Consider the following 17,516-nt stretch of genomic DNA (forward strand, 5'->3'; position numbering starts at 1 on the left):
CGTCTGTGGCGAGCAGCCCCTCGGCAGTGACCGCGGCTCCTGCTGTCATGGGTTGGGAACTTGAGGTCGGGCAGCCAAAACGGTGACAGCAACAGGGAAGCCAGAGCTCGTTCTCCGGCTCGTGTCTACCTCAGGTCTCTCTTCCCATGCTTGGGAAACCTAGGTGGAAATCCTACCGTGTTTTCAGAAGTATTCTTGCGAGCAAATAGGGTAAGGAATATGGAAGTCATGTTTTACTCCTGCGCACGCTTAACCCTTCGTTGAGAAACTTGTGTGGAATGCAATTGTAGCACTCACCTGAAAGTTGCCACTCCACGGCTCCTTTCAACTCTCTGCTCGGAGTTTTGGTACCGGAGCAAAATCACCCAATTTTTTGGGGTAGTTGCCTGGGGTAACCTCTGCTAACTCGCGCTCGCAAGGGGCTGAGCATCGGCGCGGCCGAGGCGCCCGGCCAGAGCCTACAGCCGGTCATTTGCTGCCCAAACTCGCGGTGCCAGCACCTGCCTCGCAGGGAGGGACCCGCGTGTCCCCGGGCGCCAGGGGCAGCCAGGCGGGCCGCTCCCGTGGGACACGGCGCTCCCATTCATCCATCCCTCCCTCCCTCCCTCCCTCCCTCCATCCATGTATCCATCCGTCCATCCCCGCGCCCCTCCAGCCCCGCACCGCGCGGATGAGGCTTGCCCGCCACCGGGCTGCACGGCGACTCGCTGCTGCCACCTCTCGCTTGGCGTTCTCGCAGCTTCCCCAAACTCTGCTGAGAGCAGGAGATCCACCAGGCTGTAGATCCCACTTCTCACCGACGGATGGTTGCGGTGGCTACCCCTCCCTTAATGTCACGGGAAGGCCGAAGGCTACGTCTTCTCAGTGCCAGAATGCCGTCTTTTAGGCCTGGGGTCATTTTTTGGGGAGGGGGAGCAAGGGCAGTTTATTTCCATATTTATTGCACCATATAGATGACTAGTATGTGTCCTTTCCCTGGGTAAGGTGAAGGTGGCCCATCCACCTGTGACAAAATCGGTAAGCTACAGCTGAGGGTGATTCAGCCTGGCAACATCCCTCAATGCCAATCCAGATTTTGCCCAACTACTAGGACTTGTGAGAAGAGCACTTATGGGCTCAAGTACAGAGTAAGCCCAAAACCTCATTTTCAGGTTCTGGTCTGGCATGTCTTTGATGCCTGCTGAGTTGCAGCTATAGAGGGGAGCTTGCTGGTGGCAGAACACAGTGGCTAATCCAGTCTTGAGTAGAGAAGGAACCAACTAGCCCATTGTCTGAACTTTTGGTTGGACCAAAAGTTCATTTTTTCTGCTAAGTGCAAGACCCTGGGTTTGTGATTCCCAGCCTGAGGCAGACATCTAACTCTGAACTGAAAGTAGCGGGTCACTCAGTAGTTACCTGGAGTCACTGTCTTACAGTTAAACTTAAAGACATACTTGATAATAAAATTACTGGGCGCCACAGTATCATAGATATGCCATAGCATCATGGGATCCACCTTCTGCAGTCCAGCCTCTTTTTCGGAGCTGAAAGGTCTTTCTGGCAATAAAGGTAAAGGAGATTGAAAGACTAGAAATAGGCTGTGTCCTCCTTCCACTCCCCCTCAAATATTCCCATGAAATAGGGACATTTCATGGCTCTGGGGACTGTATCCATCTGACCTAATTGTAGGATAAGCAGTGTGGGCTAGTGAAGAATGAACCTAAGGCATCTGATTCTCCCCACTCTGCAAAGGTTACCCAGCTGGCTATACTGATCTGAGTAGTTAGTATGGAAGCTGTTAGCCTGGAAGTTCAATATAGTAACTATAAAGATATATAATAATGTAGACTCTGTCGGGAAAGTGAGGCCTGGAGAGATAAAGGTTTTAAGAATCTCGGAGGTGTCTGAAATCTATTTTTCTTTACAAAGTTTCCTCCTTTCACATCACAGTTTTGCATGAGAGGGATTTCATCTCAAGATGCTGCAAGACTCAAAAAGCTTCTCCTGTTCCTGTCACTTTGCTCCTAGATTCTCCCTGATGCATCACATTTTCAATATTCCCTGATACAATGTGAGGTCAGAGAGGGGGCCAGGACCAAGCCCTGCTTATGGATATGGAGAAATGTAACAAAGGAATTAAATCAGAGTTTCCATATGACTTTTTCCTGCTGTTGTTGCTGTCACAGAGGAAGAGTAAGGGAGATCAGTGAGGGTTAAGAATGTGAAAAGCAGTGAGATCAACTTCTGGAAGAAGCTGCATTCCACAGAGCTTCAGGAAAAGGTCTGCCAACTTTATTCTCAGTGACTAAACCTCTTCTTCTGACGAGCAAAAAGCATACGTAGGTGGAAGCTGTTCATTTTTTTTGGTCAGTCCCAGACTTCTTGGATATAGACAGTCTGTTTTCTCAGGCCTGTACCTAGAAGTGGTTTATCTATCCTAATCTTTGGTTAACTTCCCTGAGGGTTTTTTGAAGTTGGAGTTTGTTTTTTTTCTTGAAAAAGATGGAAAAAGAAAAGGAAATTATCATATCAAGGCAGATCTTTTCTAGCATGAGAACTGTAAAAGCATCTTTGCCATTTATATTTACCTGTTAGATTTACAAAGGTTCTTGAGCCTCCAATTTCTATTTGGTTGAAGTAACAGCAAGTAAAAATTTTAGAAAACAGAAAAAAAGAAGTAATAACATACAGTTAAATGCGGTAATATAATTTTCAGATAATTAGTCCTCCAAATGACTGTATTATTAAAAACAATATCAGTAAAAAATTTTTCAAGTTTAGGCTCAAGGGTTCCATCTTGGAATAGCTGGTTACCAGTGATAATTTTCCCATCCTGCTAAATAAAAACACTTATTTTTCTTTGTGAAAAATTTCATCATGAGGTAAAGGATGAAGCTAGCAGTGGAGGAACCCAAGGAAAAGTCGATTAGTCAACAGTTGAGTCAACAACCAGGATGAGTCATCTAAAATATGGGATGCCTAGATACTAGTTGTGTCTGCATGTTCTGTCTCAAATCATATTTAATTTTTATTTGATCCTTCTTGGAATGGAGTTTGGAAGCTTGAATTTTTGGACAGAAAGGAAAACATTTAGTTTCTGTTTTGACTGTTTTTAAGATTATGTTTAAATTTAAATGTATACTTCATATGAAGATTGTTGAGATCCTTTGTCTTGTCCAGGTCCAGCAACTTCTTTTTTCATGCTGAAGTCAATGGGAACTTTCCATACTAAAAATGTAACTGAAGTGAAACTAGCTATATGTAATAGTTTCATATTTCAGGCAATCTTTAGCAAATCTAGAATAAAATTGGGAAAACCTGTTTTAGCCCTTTTTAATAAACTGAAAAATCAGTCAAGCATGGATAGTTTTTAAGTTTAGAGCAGTATTTCAAAGAAGTTCCTGAAATTACTGTCTTATCCCTTTCTAAGAATTATTTCAAAGCGAAATTATTGAAAGACATTGAGGACATCCACCAAAATACATTTCAGATAAGAAAGAACATGTTTCTTGAGTCACACAGTATGATGTCTTAGTGAAACTAAACTGACAATGAATTCAAATAATTAGTCCAAATTTCTTCTCTTTTATCTGACTTTGATGTTATTTTTAAAAAGTCAAATCATTCTTGAAATATAGTAATACTATATGAATTTTCCATTTCTCCTAAATTGTTGCACAATATTGTATAACAACAAAGTACCCATAAATCCGGGCCTGAGGATGATTTTCTATGCCACAATGATGACATGACAAGAGGAGGTTTGCATGATTGTATTCTCAAAAGCTTGCATTCTGATCTCATGAAAATATTTTTAAATAGAAGTCTCCTAAAGAAATATACGGTATTTTCAATTCTGAGGCACAGCTGGCTTTGTCTCAGTCTGATTATGAGTAAATTATTGTTGAAGTGCTAAGCTTGACTGGCAATAGGAAGATACAATTGAATTTGTAGTACCTGCAGATTTTGTAAATGAATCTGTATTTGCATTGGGAGAGTTGTTTTTTATGTACTGAAGACAACTCACATCCCTAGGACCTGACTGAGATTTTCTTATTCCGAGCTTCATCCATTGATGACCAAATAGGCAATAATGAACAAAATCTCTCTGAAACAGCCATATTAAAATATTTTTGGACCTACCTTACTTTAAAAAATCATGGTAAAAATTATTGTTTAGTGAGTAGCTGCCATTGGTTTCCTAAACAATTTGGCATTTTGAGCATGTCACATTTTCACATGAAATTATACAAAAGGTTAAAAATTCAATTGAATTCAATGGTGTGTGTCTGTCACAATCAATCAGAGCTCCTATTCAAGATATGGTCAGGAAACTACATTTTTTTATTAATAAAACTTCTTTTAGTTGTTCCTGATTAAGAAGATAGTTGGAGTTTTACTTCACAGAAAAACATGGTGAAAATATTAAGAGGTTAACAGACAATGTAGGTGCTTTTTCCTATCAGTTAAAGAGGTCTGATTTAAAGACGGCTTGGGGCTTTTAGTTTGTGGGCTTTTTGTTGTTTTTTGGTATATTGTTATTTGGAAGATGGAAGGGTAGAAGTTGAAGTGAAAATTAGCATAGTGTAAAAACTGTTCTTTTCAGCATCCAGTAAAACAAAGTTTACTGTTATAAATTCACATACCCTATACATGAATAGGTTACACAAAGAGCTGATTGTTCTGAAATAATTCGTAAACATTAACCCCACGAAAGAAAGTCATTACATTCTGTCTTCGTGTTACCCAGTATTACTAGCAGTACAATGTCAACTCAGCTGCAAATTGTAATCTATAGATTAGATATCTTTGAATCTTCAAAACATGTTTATCTCTATTATTGTCAACTGAAATGACAAGCCATTCTCAGGATACATCCTTTAATTTACAGCTATAAAAGCATTTAGGATTAAAGTATAACACTTACAGAACTATACTGTACTTTTGGATTCTTTTTTCTCTTTTCTGTATTTGTATATTGAATAAGTCCATCTCAACAAAAAAGACCATCCTGCAAAAAGTCAAGCAGAAATCTTGACACAGATTAAGAAAATGATGATGTTTGAATAAAAGTTAGTGAAACCTTGTTACAATGATTATCCTTTTATTTAATCCATTTATGTCTGGGTTTTACTTTGTATCTTTCCACAGTGTAAAAGACTGTCAGAGTTCAAGGAACCAGTAGGTTGATTATCTAGTTAGACCTCATATTGCATGAGACTGAGATATTACCTACCCTGAAGTCAAAATTAATGACTTGGCATTATGGAATTATGGAATGCTGGGTCATTTTCTAATCTTGGCTCTTTTATAATTACTAAGTATCAGGAAAGATGAAGCTAGTTTTACTTCACTGTTATACTCCATGAACACCATGCTCCAAAAGTGACACATATTTGCCTTTTCCAACCAGTGTGATTTTAATTTTCTGGAGAACCTTGGTGTGTTTTTCCAGTGCCCAGAAGAGCTTCTCATCTGACACTTTTTCAGAATCTTACTCTAAATTTAGATTCATAGTTTCACTAACAACTCTTAAGAAAACCCACACCTCGGAAGCTCCATGGGTATTCAACCATTAGCAAGGACAACTTACAAGAATTGTCTTCTTATGAGGCATGCACATGAGTGTTTCAGTGTGCAGGAAGACACCTGGTAGTATTCCCCATACCTGAAGTTTCTTGGATATGCCACTGGTGCATTCAAAATGTTTGCCCCACCCACCAGTAGCACCAAGGATGAAGTCACAGTGGGGGCTGTCTGGAGAGCAATGATGGCAGTGTGGACACAAGGCCCTCCAGCATGTCCTGTACATTGTGAGGCCCAAAATACTTAATTTAATTTTGTTTCTCAGCTGAGCTGTTCTGCACTTCATAGCTGTGAAGCAGACTGCCTTACACTTTGACCTGATAATTTTCTCTGTCAGGCCTCAGTCCACCTCAAAAAAGGTGATCTGATTCATGCCTGCTACCTACTTTTACCACTTTTTCCTACAGGCTGTCTTGCATAATTACCTATTTCTGGACCTATACATGGTTTGTAAAGAGGTGTGTTTGTCATCATCCTGTAGAATTTTCCGTTGCAATCTTACTTCTACAAATTAAGTTGTTTAGAAAGAGTAAATTTCAGCAACAAAGGAGGACCAGTTGCTGCAGTGTAAATGTCCATTCCCATAAGAGTTGAAAGTCTGACTGTGCAATGGATGAGTACAATACTGAATTTTTCCTAAGAAGGTTTACAACATCATGGTTTTCTATCTGGGAAACTAGATTTTCACAATGATGTTTTAAAAATGGAAATAGTAAAAAAATCTGTGGCACAACATTTAAACAATTATAAATTGTTCAGCTTGGTACCATTCTTAAAGTCTGTTGCTGTCTCATGTTCTTTGTGATAGCTTTCAGTACATCTTTTAAGTGCATCAAGAAAGTATGTGTTGCACAAGGGGCAGGAGGTCATTTTCCTAATTTCCTGTTCTACTCCTGCTCTTCCAATTTCAGGGTAAAAAATTTTGAAGGAAAACTTGAGTTTCTTATCCTGTGCTTTTTCAGCAGAAAAATGAACTGCTTATTTTCATGTAATCCTGTTATGTAAATCTCTGTATTACTGCACACCTGACCTCCCTTTTTTAACTTAGTGGAAAACCCAAAGATATGTTTTATCAGCTAAAATTACAAAGGAAAAGATAACTGTGTTTAGTATTTTCTTACCTTTTATGAAAGAAGAAATAAATGAAAGTAATAAGCTGTAAAGCAGTACCAAATTCTAGAAGGGAAATAAGATATTTTATGATCCTGATGTAAAAATTTTATAATCACTAATGTTACTTATCAAGTACTTATTAAAATGCATTTATATAAATTTATGTAGTCAGTCATTTTTGCTAAAGTTTGAAATTTCCACAACTTCTACTGTGGTGATACATTATGGAAACAGCTGTAGCTGTTCAAAAGTAACATAGTCAGTCCTAGCAGAACTCCTTTTGGAAAGATATTGAAAGTATACTCTGACAGGCTGATGAGCTCAACAGCAGAATCCATTTAAAGGGGTAAAGCCTTTTAACTGGGTTACAAAAAATCTTTGACATTTTCCATGTCAACTCTGTCCGTAAAGTAAGTTACTTTTGTCACATAAAGAGTTCAGATGGTAAATCTTCTCTTTTTTCACTCTAGGATATCAATTTAGAAATTTGTATTAGATTCAGTGACCTTTGGTTATATTTATGTTATTTGTGATGCCAGTGAGATTTTTCAGCTGGTTTAAAGCAGCTGAGAATGGTACTATGGTTTTGGAAGTTAAAACAGATTCTGTAGAAAAATACAGGTGAGCAACTATCTATCTTTGGATTCTTTTTTCCTGTTGTTTATTCTAATGAGTGATTGACAATGTAGTTGCCAATTTAACCTAATACTGCATCAAGCAATTGTGTGACACACAGTAGGCTTTGATCTTCATACACTTTGCATGATTTTTATGGCTAGACTGTACTTGCACTTTGTCGAGGTAGCTGTTTCTTTTAAAAAAATGATCAAACCACAAAACAAAATGTAGGAGATGTCAATATGCTGTTACTTCAGTAGTACATAGTGGCTAACCCCCCTCACTTTTCAAAAGCTTCAGTTTTTGTTTCCATACACAGAGCTCATAAAAACAAGAATCATAGAATCACAAAATGTTAAGGAGTGGAAGGTGCCTTAAAGGTCATCTAGTCTCGACCCCTCTGCCACTCACCTCCCAATAGACCAGGTTGCTCAAGGCCTTATCCAGCCTGGCCTTGAACACTTCCAGGTATGATGCATCCAAATTTCTCTGGTCAACCTGATCCAGTATCTCACCACCCTCACAGTAAAGAATTTCTTCCTAACATCTAGTCTAAATTTCATTTTGTAATCGTTACTCCTTGCCTCTTTATAAAATGCACTATGGGCTTATGATGGCAAGCATTAATTTCAACAATTTATAAATTTTATCCTTCACTTAGGTTTCATCTGTAGAAGTCAGTGTATTACACTGAAGAAAAATACTTGTAATCTGTAAAAGATATTTCATTAGTGGTTATTTAGCAACTTGTTCTTCAGATATAATATTACATTAGTCTATTATGAAAAATATGATCTGGAATTTTTACAGATTTAATAAAAATCTCCATATGGCCACAGTCATAGGGATAGAAGACAATTTGTGTGTTTAATATATATACATATATATATGAGGTGTTCATTAAAACAGAGGGCTGAGGGTCAGGATAGTCTGTTACAGTATCCTCACTGAGATGGGATTTGTCTGTAGCTTCCGTGCAATCAATTTCTACTGTTTCACTTATTGAATGGGTGTATCACACTTGTTAGATTAGACTGAGGTTTTTGGATAAGGAACAACATATAAGCATGATAGAAAAACTCCCCCAATATAAGCAGTGTACTCCAGAATGGCCAAGTATAAAGAGCCACCACAAAATGAATGTCTGTGAAAGGCAGACTGCCCTGACTGACTGTTTCACAGGCTTCTCCTCTCCCACTGGTTTGTCAGGGAGGGCTCAGTTTTCCCCCTTATGAGTAACTGGCAAATAAATATGATGTTACTGGAAGAGGTGGACCACAAGATGCTGCAGATTAATATATTTTTTTTATGAAGAAAGACACAAACTAGGTACTCCTGACCATTTTAGTGAAAGTCCTGACTGCTCTATCAGCTCAGACAAGCAGTGGATGTTCATCATCTTTCCAGAGCAAGGGGGAAGGCTATTCCACTTATATATCAAAGGTGCCTCCTTTGCCCTTAATTTCTTGTCTCTATAGATCTATGATCACCTGATTTCGCTTCAATGTTACTGTCTACATCAGCCAACTCTGTCAACCTTTGTTTTGAATCCCCGAACATTCTATAGTCAGTTTCATCCTTGCCTTAAAGCCCCTTAAAGATTCTAAAAGTGTTTGTTCTTTTCTGAGACCTGTGAGACTCTTTCTCCCTCTCTGCACCCCTTCTTATCAGTTACAAAAACCTGATGGAACATCTCCAAGGCCTTGAGTGATTTGTTCAGTTGTGTTCCCTCAATCTGTGAGCTGGGAGATCTGGTCACAGATATTGTCTCTGTTATCTTTTTTTCCAGAGGGTCTGTGTATCGAGGTGGGGTTTATTACTTTTTCTGGTCTTCTGATTTTTTTTTCAATAATATTCTCAAAAAATGTCCTTACATTACAAATGTCACATATCCGTTATACTTCACACAGCTTTTACCTTCTATCTATCCTTACGGTACTTAATAGCAACACAATGTTTGAGCAACTGGAGCCCATCTTCTTAGGAGAACTGATCTAGATGAAAAAAGCTAAGCCAGTTGTTTTTGTTCAAGTCATTTGTTAAGGGGATTCTGAAGGTTACATCACCTGGTGTTCTTTCAAGCAATACAATGTATTTTTTGCACACTCTGAAGAGAGCAACAGCTACATAAAATTACTTTGATTTTACAAATTATTTTGCTGGTAGAAGAAGAGCACTGATATTAAAAGAAAAGCACCCCTGGTAACAACAAATAGCTAGCCACTTGGATTATATAATAATTTAACATGAAGACTCAAAAACAACTCCAGTGAGCTTTTGAAATACCCAATAATCTTCAGATCTTTTAGTGCTGCTTTGACAGCTATATTACAACAGCAGCTGAGACAGTCTGCATATTCTGCACAGAACTCTCAGCATTCAGCAAAAGCTGATAAGCCAAAATGTTTTAGCTGCAACTCTCTACTTTTTCCAGGGTAACTTCCTGAGCTCTTTCTAGGTAATTTCCCTGCTCTAGTGCATTATGTGAGAATTTGCTCATGTGACTTCATTTCACTTAATGTTTTTTTAGTTGTGAATCAGAAATTATTGAAATAGCTCAGTTTTCAATAATTATTTTTTCCTACTGGAAGAGAATCCTTGAAGAACATAAACCATCATGTGAAGGGAAAAAAATAAAAAGACAAAGGAACTGGACAAATTCATCTCAGTTTTGATTGATTAAAATATTTTGACCTATTGTAGACAGTCTGTCAAGATATTCCATGTACCTCAACCCCTTCCCAGAGACAGTTTACCCTTTCTTGCTGTGTCTCCAAGTGACACAAACCAGAGTTGCACTCACCTTAAGGTGTTCAGACTTTTGAATGAGCCAAAAATTTGATAGACTTCTTTGATCTAGTGCTCTAGATAGTAAAAGAGTGGGGAGGTGGGAGTTAAAGTGATTTTGGCCTTTCCAAGAATTACTTCAGGAAAGCATCCTACATCCTAGATATAGGAAAATTCATGGATGAATAAAAATAATTTCTGAAAGACATGGCATAGGCTTTTATAGCCTACAAACCTTTAAAATGTTTATGAAAAGAATTGATATTGCATATTACATAGTATAATACAAAAGAGAACATCTTCCTAGAAACTGGTGATGATTTTATTTATTGCAGATTCCTAAGAATTCAGAGATTGAGGTAATTTCCCTCTAAATTTGATCCTCACATGCTGAGTCAGCCAGCTAATCTAGAGATCAAATATCCATCAGGTCGACTGCAGATACATTTCAAAAACTCAGGGAAGGAATGGTTGCTACTGGAGGCAATAGTAAAGAAGAATTATTGTCTAGATAACCATAGTTTTCTGGCATGGTTTATCTATAGAGTGGATATCATCCTTTTCTGAAGTGTATTTAAAACCATTAAATTCCCCAAATTAGATCTTACCTTACCTAAAATATTCAGTGTACATAGATGATACTAAATATTCTCCTTTATTCTTGGTATATGGACAACAGGACTAAGTAACAGGTGCACAGTGTGAACACATGGATGGCTTAAAACTGTGCTGCCTTTCAAAAATGATCCTCTAAGAGTAACTTTCTCATGCTTACATAGCTTATTTCTTCCTATAGGACTGACTTCTAACAGGTTGCTTTTCACCTTTTGCATGCACAACTGTGCACTGCTTTTCTAACCATTAAAAACTTTTTATTAAATTGTAGGATCATCTCTGCAATTTATCAAAGTCGTTTTGAATTCTAAGCTTATGTTTCAACATGCTTGCAGTCTCACCTGATTTTCCATCATCTGTGCATTTAATAAGCTTGTTTTTACTTTAATATCAAATTCAGCCATGACAAGATTTAAGTAAAAACAGATTCTGAGCAGACGTCTTCTACTGTGGGTGGCAATTCATTGACAGATATCCTTCTGATTACAGGTTTCCAAAAAGATTTACACCCACACTGTAGCTGATTTATCCAGATCGTCCTGTAATATCTACATCCCATCTCCCTAACCTGCTTATAGAGTATCATGTAGGGCACCATTAAAAGTTTTTATTATCCTTGAGATATGAAACATATATCTATGTTCCTGTGTTTCCATTCTATCCACAGGTTTCATCACCCCACTGTAGGATAAAATTATATTGTAATTGACACTTTTTTTTTTTTACAAATCCACATTAGCTGCTATTAATCCTGTAATCTTTCAGTCGCTTGTCTGCTTGGAAATGGTTTAGTTGCTTGTATCAAGGTTGCTCAGGGTCCATGATGAAGCTGAAACATCTGCAAAATCCCCATGAAATTGTCCAGATCACTTCTTTTAACTGTTCTTAGTGATCTTAGGGCATTTAGGTCACCTTTTGTATAAATTTTCAAAAATAACTGCTAATATATGTGTTTATTTCAGCCATTTTGATAAATATTTTAGAATTAAATGTATCAGGCCCAGCTGACTTCCCAAAAGTTATCTTATCTAAATGTATTCACACCTCTTTTCCCCTTGTTCTAAGTTAAGATCTTATCCCACTGTGTGAAGTATTCAATTATGAAAACCAGTGATAATTGATGGGGAATTCTGGAAAGGCAAGTTTCAAAAAGGGCATGAAATTAATGGGTTTTCTTCACTGTTGGGTAAGGAGCAGGGATTATTTTCCTACTCTTCTGCTAGCAAGCTGTGCATATGTTATGGGAATATGTCTTGTCAGTTTCATGGGGTTTATACTTTGGTCTTTTGTTTCCATATATCTCACCTACGTTGTTTTGCATTAATCTTTAGCAACCTGATTTCGTCTTCACTTCCTGGGTTCTTCTTTTGCTTGAAGTAATTGTCATTAGTTACATCGATCGCTTCTTATCCTTCCCCTTCACTGCACTACAAAATTGTGTGAAAATACGACTGCGGCTTAAAAGTCATGTGTGACATGACATTCTTCAGAAGAGGTGATGCCTACTCAGAAGCGAATGTGATGGATAAAAATGTATCAGAGGGAGATATACAGCTAATAAAGAGCAAATTAGCTTTTTCTAAATCAGATGAATATTTCATTTACATAGCATGCAGAGGCATTGGAATTGTTGTGCTTTATCAGTTATGTATTTTAAGATTAATATGAACATATTGTCTAGGAGAGCATTAATGCCTTTTCCAGTTTTCACCTGTTTTTATAAAGCCTATTTTATAATCCTACAAGTCTGTTTTGCAAACAATGCTAATACCAGTCAATTATACTAGCTGGCATTTGACAAGACCTACAAACACCTAACAAATTACCAACTGAGTCACTACACGAGCAGGAATTTACAGCTATGAACAATGCTACTATTTCTATTTATAGGTGTTTCTGACTGATTTTGTTTTGATTACTTACACACACATGCACATAAGCGGGGCTCATCAGCTCATTGTGGCCTCACAGTTGACTCAGTCTGGCAGCTGATGCATCTACAGCAGATCAGCTGTTCCTTTGTTAAAAGCTGTCACTGCAGCCTGTAAGAATTATTATAATTCACATTGCAGAATTCAGTATCTCTGGACAAGGATGGATACCCTTATACAGAAAGCATTAAATAGTTTCACTGTTTACATAACAAATGACATCTGACAAGGCACCGTATCTTGGTCCTTCATAATTAAAAATTCTAATTATATATATAATACGTAGTATATTACATAATATTAATAATATTTTCTATTAATTCTGGAGAAAATATGACCTCTCACTCTATGAAAAGAAATGGTTTAACAAACAATATAAAAAGAAATGAAAGATCTTATGTTTGTGCTGTCATACATGCAATCAGTGATGAACAAAGGAATGTCTGCATTACATACTTCAGACTGTGAAATATACCTTTTTTTTTTTGAGAAGAAGGGCTTTTAGGGTCGATTTGGCCTTCCATTCTTCTTTTGTGATGTCATCAGAAGAGAGAACTCTTCAAAACTCTATATCCTGAGATCCACAGTGAAACTCCCATAGCCCTATAGCACCTCCTTGTAGCAAACAATTTATTCTACTCTATCTTTAATGTCAAGACCATTTTTATCTTTCTTTTTCTATTGGATTCACCTCTGATGTGCTTGATTCAAGAGGCACAGTTGCTCTTGTGCAGAGAAATTCTTTACCATTTCAGGACAACATGCACAAAACCATTCCCTACCACACTCCAGCTCCTACCTCATGAAGCTTTCCCCTTGCTGAGAAAAACATAAGGAACTATTATAATACTGAAGGTTGAATATGTGTTTCAAATTCACAGAGCTTAGCTTTATAGAGCATAATACTCCCACAGGCATTGACTGAGAGGAAAAATGAGCCAGGTCTAACTTCTAGTCTTACTTACACTCAAAGAATATGCAGGGGAAGCTAGTCACTATCTGGTCCCTGCTTTGCTTTTGGGAGTCAGAGCAGAGGTGGTGCTCCAGGATGCGGCTTGTAGCGCCTGCATTGCCTGCTACTGTCAGAAGCTATTGCTATCACAGGACAGAGCAAATGGGTGAGCCAAGGAAGGCCGGGAATGTTCATCAGTTGGCCTCTTCTGTCCTACTGGTGATGAAGGAAGCTGAGAGAAGGGCTCAAAAAGGCAACACTGAGCACCGCAGGAAAACTGGGGAATGCCCAGCGCTTCAAAGAGCCACCACCTCTGGGAGACCTGGACCTCACATGTCACATGGGCACTCTGGCTGTAACTGCAAAAAAGATAGATGAGCTATGACTGGGCATCAGAAGGGCTGGGACGGAAAAACTGGTATGCTCTGGACATAGTCAGATGGTGAGGAGTATGCAACATACACAAGAGCTGCTTTCACATTTGTTGTAAGGCCTTTTCCCCTCTTGTCTGTCTAGTTTTTGATGTAGTAGCAAGACTTGGCTCTGATTGCATTAGAACAGACATTTTTGTGTTGCAAGATACACTCAGGTATCATTTTGGACACCATTTGGCAGCGCCTAGAAAACAAATAAGGATTCTCAACCTGGACACAAAAATGAAGCTAGCATTATTTTCAAAGGCAAAAAATGCTGAAAGGTTTTTCATTTTATGTTTGAAAATCATCTTATCAGAATGCGCCAGTGGTTAATTTTCCTAACATTTTATGTGTGTAACATGAAGGGACAATAAAACATTGGGAAAGGTAAAAACAATCAGAGGTTGTAGACCATATGGTGAGGGCAGATCTAGAAGAACAATAAAGTCATCATCCTCTGGCCTTTAATGTTCATTTGTCTTCTGGTTGTTTGTAATGTGCCCTGTGGCAGCATTATAAATCTTCTTCCTGTGTAATAACTCTTACTACTTCTTTTCTTGCAATTACAAAAGGTGTTTATTTTTATCAGCCTTTCCAGACAACACAGATCCTATCTAATGTATATCTGGAGCAGTAAAAAGATTGAGTGCATACGTGTCTCATATAGTGTGATACATAAAATCAAACATTAATAAAGGCTTTTGACAACCTCCATCTGTTTGATCTTCACACTTCTCCCTCTGCTTTTTTAAGAGATAAAGTCTTGAAGTATTTCAGCATTTCCTCTAACTCATCTAGCCTGCCAATTTTTTGCAGCAACTTCTCAGTTGCTTAGTCTTATGACCAAATCAGAGAACACTGTTTTTGTTGGGGTCATAGGTGTTACTTTTGTGTCTCTGGAAAACACACAGAAAATATCTTGGAGCACTTCTGAATCTGAGGATGAGCTGCCGCAAAGCGTTGACTGTGGGGTCATGGAAAGTGTGACTACATGTACCGAGATGTAGGAGTAAAAAAGATTGAGAAATTCTTGAAGAGAGTTTTATCCAGTTATAAAGCTACACTCGAGCTGAAAAAAGAATTACCATTTTCTTGTTTCAAGTATACAGTATCAGGATAGGTTTTCTTGATGCAGTTTGTTGAATGTCCATGTCAGTAGCTAAAGCATGGGAAGTGCAGATCTTGATCAAAAGAATTCTCTTATCACCAGTTCAACCTTCTTTTACTCAAATTAGATCCAGAAAATTAAAAGTAAGTACCTAAATTGATAGTTCTGTCTCTATACTTAGACCTCTGACACGGCAACTCTATTTTATAATGCTGTCCTGGAGTTCAAGCTAAAATCAAAATTTCTCAGGCTTAAAAAAATCCTATCACCAACAATAAAAACCAAACACAAACATCCCCCCAAAATCAAGAAGTATGAATACATAGGCTGAAAATGAGCAGGTTCTTGCTTGTCTTCCACATATGACTTGCTGCTTTCCTGTAAGCACAAACATTAGGCTACAGTTTCACGCTCTCATTGAGTGTAATGTAGGTAAATAGATGTAAGATTCATACATAAGAAAAAGAATTAAAACTATATATTTTAATGTGTGAGGCAATAGTCTGACAATTAAACACATCTCAGGAGTTTTCATATAAACCAGTGAAGCCCTTGGAAAAATTCAACCCTTTCCTTGTGTGGTTTTTTTAATACAAGTAATTATTTTCTTTCATTTGCTAAAAGTGATATTATTCTATTTTGAAAGATGATATAAAAATGAAAAAATTATAATCAAAACTTGTACATATCATGCTATGAGAGACCATTTAGTGACATTATAATGGCCTTAGCCTAATTCAAAATTTCTTCTTTGTGAAGATGTATTCTCAAGTACTACCAGAGAGATGAAAAAACACTTAAATGATTGTTCTTTGCTGTACTTTCATAGGTGATGCCATATATGGTGTAAAGAAAATATTTGTACCAATTTTAATTTTTTGTAGATCTTAATTCTAACATATGCAAGCAAAGGGAAATGTGTTTTAAGAAGAAATAATAGAAGATAATATAAGAAGTTAAATCTATCTGTAGAATAAATGTATTACGAGTTCCTTTTCATATAATCAAATTATTTCCTATGTTTTCACAATGTAGCACAGCATTTCTTAAGAACATCAAAACCAGGCAGGACCAAAACAAACATCTGCCTGCTGCTTATGAATAAAAATCAAGCAATCTTGTATTTGTTAATTTCCTTAAGGAAGAACTGCTTCACTAAAATTTTAGCCCATGGTTGTATCAATAAAACAACTTAAGAAAATACTTACCAGAGGATTATGAGTTGATGTCAGTGCAGGAATCACATTTTGTTGAAATAGAAGCTGTGAATATTTTGATAATTTCAAAAGGAGCCCCACGAAAGACTCAAGAGATAAAAAAATAAAACAAACAAGAAGGCAAGTGTCTAACAGAATGTTTCTCCCACCATACCAGTTGTTTGTTTTGGTTTGTTCAAAACCAAATACAGTCAGGAAAATCAGTTAATATATTTTCATTTCCTAGAGTGGGACAACATCATTGCTGTTCTCTTACAATTAAATCCTTTGGAAAATTCCTGAAGAACTTCCTTGGTGAAGTATGTGTGAGGTAGTGTTTTTCTGAATCAATACAGAAGGAAATATCCAAGGAGTTTTCACAGGACTTTTACTATATCACAGATGTCTCAAATAGCTTTAAGGAGGTTTTCAAGATCTGGCTGGACAAAGCAGCCTGGTCTGTGTTGAACACTGACTGTGCTTTAATAACAGACTTGTGAATATGTGATCTCCTAAGGTCCTTCCCTAAACTTATCAGTGACCTCAGTGTGATTTTTGAAACGTCTATTTATGACAAACTAAGCTAATGTATGATAAATATTCCATTACTTATGAAGTAAAATTAGTTTTAGCAGCATTATTCACTTTTATCAGCATAGTTTAAAAAGTGACTTCTGGACCAGATATGATGTTGTGACTGATTGCTGTGCACCTACAGAAGAGTGAGTAACAATTGTTCAAAGAAATCAGTGCTACTAAAACATCCAAATACCTCCATATGTATTTGAACTATTTTTCCTCTGTAGAGCAGACTGTCTCTTCTGCCTCCTCTTTTTTTTTTTTTAATATTGTTTACGCAAAGGTTTTTTGTTCTGAAGTGGTGTTTCCATATATTCTGCTAGGTCAAATTTCATTTTCTTCTTCTACTATATTATGACCCTTGAAAATCTTTCATTTTTTAATGACTGTAAAGAAATCGGAATATTGTCATTCTATCTTAGAAACTTTATTGCATTTCATTTCCTTTAAATTCTAGATCTGCATATGTTCTATATCCACTAGGACAAAAATTTTACAGTAAAATGATGGTTGAAAAAAATGTGGAACCATGTGTTACTATAATACAGACAAAAATATTGTTCAAACCCAGATTTTTCTTCATTTCATGCACAATTTTGGTTGCAATGTAAAAAATACAGGCTCTAGGGAGCAGGA

The sequence above is a fragment of the Geospiza fortis genome, unplaced genomic scaffold, assembly GCF_000277835.1.
Source record: "Geospiza fortis unplaced genomic scaffold, GeoFor_1.0 scaffold281, whole genome shotgun sequence".
In the NCBI taxonomy this organism is placed as follows: Eukaryota; Metazoa; Chordata; class Aves; order Passeriformes; family Thraupidae; genus Geospiza; species Geospiza fortis.